Below are 6,459 nucleotides of genomic sequence, written 5' to 3' on the forward strand. Positions count from 1 at the left end.
CACCTTTGTGTGTATTTCCCCATTGTGTATGTGAGAAAGCCGCAAGTGAGCTTCCTTCTTTCTCTCCCACTATCTTCACATGGTATCAGAGCCTGGTTCGTGGTAAGGAGCTCAAGAAAGCAAAGTTCGCGGTATCCTGGTAAGAGGACCAGTGTTGCTTTCCTTTTACGAGTTTGGGAGAAAATCTCTGCAGGTGGCACAACCGGAAGTGCAAGAGTGCACTGTCTCAGATTGAGACACCCTTCGCGGTGTGGTGAGAGGACAATATATGTTGCGGGTAAGGACAAAGCCCTTGGTGACTTTATTTTTCTGATTCGAGGCCATTTTGGGACCCGTTTTGAAGGCAGAAGTTCTTCGCAGGCACTCAAAAAAAGGCGTTTTTTGCTGTGCAACCACTGCTCTGTAGGCCGGTGAAAAGTTGCCGCAGAAATTGCATCGTATGCATGTGCGCAGAGATATTAGGAGTTACAGAATCATCCTTGTTGCCTGTTCATGCAAAATCGTCACTAGGAAGTGACTGTGTGGTCAAATACCACTTTTGTTAGTTTTGCAGATTTGCCCGTGTGAGACAGAAGCTGTGTTTTTTGCAGTGACAGAATATTTTACAGTGTTCTGTAATGGCATCTGATTCTCTTTCACAGATTGTCACTGAAAAGCTTGACAAGAACAACTTCCAAGCATGGAAGTTTAGAATGACGAATTTCCTTATGGGAAAAGGCTATTGGGAGTTCATTACACGAAATGAAGAACCAGTTCTTCCTAATGTTCCCAATCAACAGGAAATGCAGGCATTTAAAGGATGGCATGAGAGAGCCAGAAAAGTTATGTATTGGCTGTCTATCAGTATTTCAAATTCTATGATTGTGCATATTTAGGATACAAGTACGCCAAAGGAGGCATGGGATACTTTGACAAAAATGTACAGTACAAATACGCAAGCCAGGAAAATGCAGCTCAAGCAGGAGTTGCATAATGTGCAGAGAGAAAATATGAGCATCAATGACTACCACATGAAGGTGAAGAAACTTGCAGATGCACTTGCTTCCATTGGGTCGCCACTGGAAGATGATGATTTAGTTTCTGTGACCTTGAATGGTCTAGGAAAGGATTATGCACAGTTCCGGACATCCATTGCCGTCCGCGAAAAATTTCCTGATTTTGAGGAGTTGTTTGCTCTTCTAATTTCTGAAGAGCAGAGAAATGGTGGTGCATCTTCTTTAGGAGGAACTTCAGAAGAAATTGTCTTCTACTCAAATGCTGGAAGAGGTAGAGGCAGAGGCAGAGGCAGAGGCAGAGGCAAAGGCAGAGCAGGCAAATCTGCAGGCCGTGGTAGAAATCAAAATATGCAGCAAACTCAAGAAAACCAATCCTATGGAGGACGTGGTAACTCTAGAGGCAGGGGGAGCCAAAGAGGCCGTGGTGGATGGCAGAGAGGTCAAAATGCAAACAGCAATGTTGAATGCTACTATTGTGGTAAAATGGGTCATATGGCTAAAGACTGCTACAAAAAGCAGAATGACATTATGAATGGAAAATTGCAGCAAGGCAATTATGCATCTTCTAGTAGACAGGATGATGACAGAAATGAGCATCTATTTATGGTGCAGCACATGACCAATTCTGGGACAAGTGCAGAAGAACGAAATGATGTGTGGTATGTTGACTCAGGTGCGTCAAACCACATGACAGGTCATGTAGAATGGATGCAGGATGCAAGAAAATAGAAAAACCAGGATTTGTGGAGACTGGTGATGATACTGTACATCCTATTGTGTAGATTGATAAAATTCCTTTGTCTATGCACGATGGGAAAAAGAAATACCTGTCTGATGTATTTCATGTCCCGAACATCACCAAGAACCTGGTTTCTGTTGATCAAATGGTTGAGCAAGGCTTGCAGGTCAGATTTAATCCTCATGGATGCTTTGTTGAGGATATGAAAAATAATGGTCGCTTGATAGTAAAAGGAAAGAAGAAGGACAGGATGTTTACGTTGGATGCGGACATGCCTGAATTGAGTGCAGCAATGTTTGCACATGGGACCGGTGTAGTTGCAGATATTGATATCTGGCATAAACGCATTGGTCATGTTAATGTACAGTGACTTAAATCAATGCAGGCCCAAAATATTGTTGCAGGATTGCCTAAATTCAAGGTTACAAAAATGCATAAGGTATGTGAAACCTGTCAATTTGAAAAACAGGCAAGAAAACCATTTCCTAGGTATGTTCAAGAGAGTAAGAAGCCATTGGAATTAATCCACTCTGATGTGTGGACTACTAAAGCTGCATCCATTGGAGATTGTCATTATTTTGTCACTTTTATTGATGACTACAGCAGAAAATGCATAAGGTATGTGAAACCTGTCAATTTGAAAAACAGGCAAGAAAACCATTTCCTAGGTATGTTCAAGAGAGTAAGAAGCCATTGGAATTAATCCACTCTGATGTGTGGACTACTAAAGCTGCATCCATTGGAGATTGTCATTATTTTGTCACTTTTATTGATGACTACAACAGAAAAGTTTAGATGTATTTTATGAAAAAGAAAAGTGAAGTGGTTGGGCACTTCAAAGCTTTTAAAGCTATGGCTGAAAAAAAAACAGGCCTGCAAATAAAATGCCTAAGGTCAAATGGAGGGAGAGAGTACCTCTCAAATGAGTTTGCAAGGTTCCTGCACGAGCATGGCGTAAAGCAGCAATATTCATGCTGTCATACCCCACAGCAAAATGGACTTGCAGAAAGGAAAAACAAACATATTGGAGAGGTATCTCGGGCCATGCTAAATGAAAAATACCTACCAGATTATTATTGGGCTGAAGCAGTTTACATAATGAACAAGACTCCCACTGCAGCAATACATGGCATGACGCCAGAGGAGATGTATACTCGTAGGAAACCAGATATTTCTCATTTGAAAATTTTTTGTTACATTGCCTATGTTCATGTGCCAGATGAGTTGAGGTCCAAGTTGGATCCAAAAGCTAAGAAGTGCATCTTTATTGGTTATTCTCTTCAGCAGAAAGGATATAGATGCTATAACCCTTCTACTCGTAAGTTTACAGTGAGCAAAGATGTTTTTGATGAGATGAGCAGCTGATATAAACCAGTAAATGTGATGATTGATGTAGATGCACAAAATGGTAATGCTGCACAGAATTCACAACAGCAATCACAAAATATTAGTGGACCTACAGTGTCCTCTAGCAGTGGTTCACATACTTCGCCATGGACAGGTAGATTGAGATCAGGAGAATCTCCTCAAAGCAATGCACATAGTGGTACGCAAGTATCACGAAAAGGAAAAGAGAAGGTAAATCAGCCCATGTTTGATGTGAATGCAGGTCACTCTTATATGGATGGTGAGTCCAGTGGCTCAGAACAGAGCATTGATGATTTGTTGGGTATTCCTTCTGTTGTTACATCTACAGTAAGGAAGACCAGGGATGTTTTGAGAGCACCTGGTAGTGAGCCTATTTTGCGCAGGTCTACCAGAGTCAAGTATCCTGTGGATAGGCTGAAATATAATGGATTTACAGCCATTCACTATACCTATATGGTCAAAGTGATACAGGAACCAGAACCCACTTCTTTTGAGCAAGCCATGGGAAAAGAAAAATGGAAGAAAGCCATGGATGAAGAAATGGATGCCTTGGAAGCAAATGCAACATGGGAATTGGTGCCTTTGCCCAAAGACAAGAATGCAATTGGCTGTAAGTGGATTTATAAGGTGAAGCATAATGCAAATGGTTCTGTGAACAGATACAAGGCAAGATTAGTTGTCAAGGGGTATGCACAAACATATGGGATTGATTATGAAGAAACATTCAGTCCGATTGCAAGGATGGCAACCGTAAGAGCAGTCATTGCTATGGCTGCATCAAAGGGATGGTCTTTACATCAGATGGATGTAAAGAATGCCTTCTTGCATGGTGATTTGCAAGAAGAGGTCTTTATGAAGCAGCCACCAGGTTATGTTCATGCTGTTCATCCTGAGTTTGTTTGCAGGTTGAAGATCTAAGAAAACACAAGAATCCCCTCTTGAAGTGCAGTTCAGTTTACAAGAGTCACCGAGGATAGATTCCTTCTCTAATCCTAAAGAAAACTCTCCTTCAACATATACTCTAAAAGGTTCTATTTTTATCTGAAGTCTTCCCTGTTAATGTGTTACCCTGCCTTTCGATCGTCATCTCTGTGGCCTCTTTTTAGTATCTTCATGTTGGAACCTTGTCGAATCCAAGTGCTTATACCTAGATGAATCTAGGGACATTCCCAAACTCATTCTCTAAAATCACAACATAGTGCAATTTCAATCTCAGGATAGTCACTCATAAGATTGAAAACCATAAACTCCATCATGCATAGCAAGGACTAGCTACTATGACATTCCCACTAACGTCATCAGTGCCCAACAGTGGGTGTAGACCATAGTATAAAAATATGCTCTCACACATACAAATCCGCACACCCACACATACTTGAGCATCCATTTATACAAAGTCTTCGTGCTGAGATTCTGTCGACACTCCAGAGGTGAAGGGCAAACTCAGCCATGACGAATGCTAGCACTAAAGGAGAAGGCTAATCAAAAGGTAGTCCAAAATCTCTTCATTCAAGCTACAACTGCTTGTGAAGTCTAAACGATTTCATTTTAGTCTCTCCCAAACGAATCCTAGTGCTTGCCACTTTGGACTTATTTTAGTACTTAAGTCCATAATTGACCTTAGTAATTTGATACCTCTTTTAGGCCTTTACATTACACTCCCTATTATTGCCTAGGCCTAGGATTACCCTTAGATCCCAACAATTTTAATAGTATATATCTAGATGAGCCCAGGAACATGCCCAAACTCATCCTCTAAAAACACAACATAGTGCAGCTTCAATCTCATGACAGTCACTCATAAGATTGAAAACCATAAACTCCATCACACATAGCAGGGACTAGCTACTATGACATCCCCACTGACGTCATCAGCGCCCAACAGTGGGTGTAGACCATAGTATAAAGGTATGCTCTCACACATACAAATCCACACACCCACACATGCTTGAGCATCCATTTATACAAAGTCTTCGTACTGAGTTTCTGTCGGCACTCCGGAGGTGAAGGGCAAACTCAGCCATGACGAAGGCTAGCACTATAGGAGAAGGCTAATCAAAAAGTAGTCCAAATCTCTTCATTCAAGCTACAACTGCTTGTGAAGTCTAAACGATTTCATTTTAGTCTCTCCCAAACGAGCATCTAAATCTAGCTGATAGGGCAACGCACCACTTAAGATAGAAAGATTTATCAAAATACCAGTAGGCCGCAACATGGACGAAAACTTCACAAGGTGAAATTTGCATGTCTGCTAATTCGTCAAAAGCATATATCTAGATGAGTCCAAGAACATGCCCAAACTCATCCTCTAAAAACACAACATAGTGCAGTTTCAATCTCACGATAGTCACTCATAAGGTTGAAAACCATAAACTCCATCATGCATAGCAGGGAGTAGCTACTATGACATTTTATAGCATGACATTGCACCATCAAATGGTCAAGTCCATTAATGTCCTATCAATGCAAACATTGTTGAGACCTCATGGTTTCCCCCCTACTATGGTCTCAGTAGCACACTCATGTAAAAATGCATTAACGACAAATCATACCTTTATTTGTCACACAAATATTTACATTTATATACATTTGCAGTCTTTCTAAGAACTTTATGTCCACCAAACTGTCAAAGGTCATGCTACATTCCGACTGGAATGTAACAGCTGGGCAGAGGGCCAGTTGGCCATTTGCAGTCCCTATATAAGGGCCCCATTGGAGGGGGGGGGGGGGCGGCATTAGGGACACGTGTATGCGGCCAGGCACAGCAAGCAGAAGTAGCATTGCACAGTGCAGCACCCACAGCATTCCAGCCCATAGAGGAGGGAGACAGAGTCATCAGCAAGGTACAGCAAACTTGCAAAGGCACCAGCAAACCCAGCAAACATTAGCACAAAGAGCTCAGAAGGTGAGCAAATCACAAAGGTACAGAAAGGTAGCTGATATAGGGGTTTGGGGGCTGTAGAGCAGAACATTGAGTAACAGTTCGTGGCCTCAGATCTAGCACCAGTGAAGCAACATCCTTACAGTCTACTTCAGATCTGACCATGGAATTCATATCTGCTTGTATATACATCTTGAGTAGGATCTAGCTGATCTGGTGGTTGATTATTTTCCGCTCTGCATATTGTGGTTTTGAGCATGACCTTCCCATTCACATTAATATCTAATATCGTCTCAGAGCTAATGCTGAGACATGCTTCGATTGTCCATCATCTTTGTCTCAAATGCCTCTTGGACCAAATTGTCGACACTATTATAAAGTTAGCACAGGTGATTGAACACTGATTCTTAAATGTGGAATGTGCAGAAGAACTTCCATTAAGGTGATGTTGATGGTAGTTCTTCAGTTTGTTAAAA

The sequence above is a fragment of the Dipteris shenzhenensis genome, chromosome 9 (genome assembly GCF_047967505.1).
Source record: "Dipteris shenzhenensis isolate YYH24624 ecotype China chromosome 9, Dip_SZ_1.0, whole genome shotgun sequence".
NCBI classification, from domain to species: domain Eukaryota; kingdom Viridiplantae; phylum Streptophyta; class Polypodiopsida; order Gleicheniales; family Dipteridaceae; genus Dipteris; species Dipteris shenzhenensis.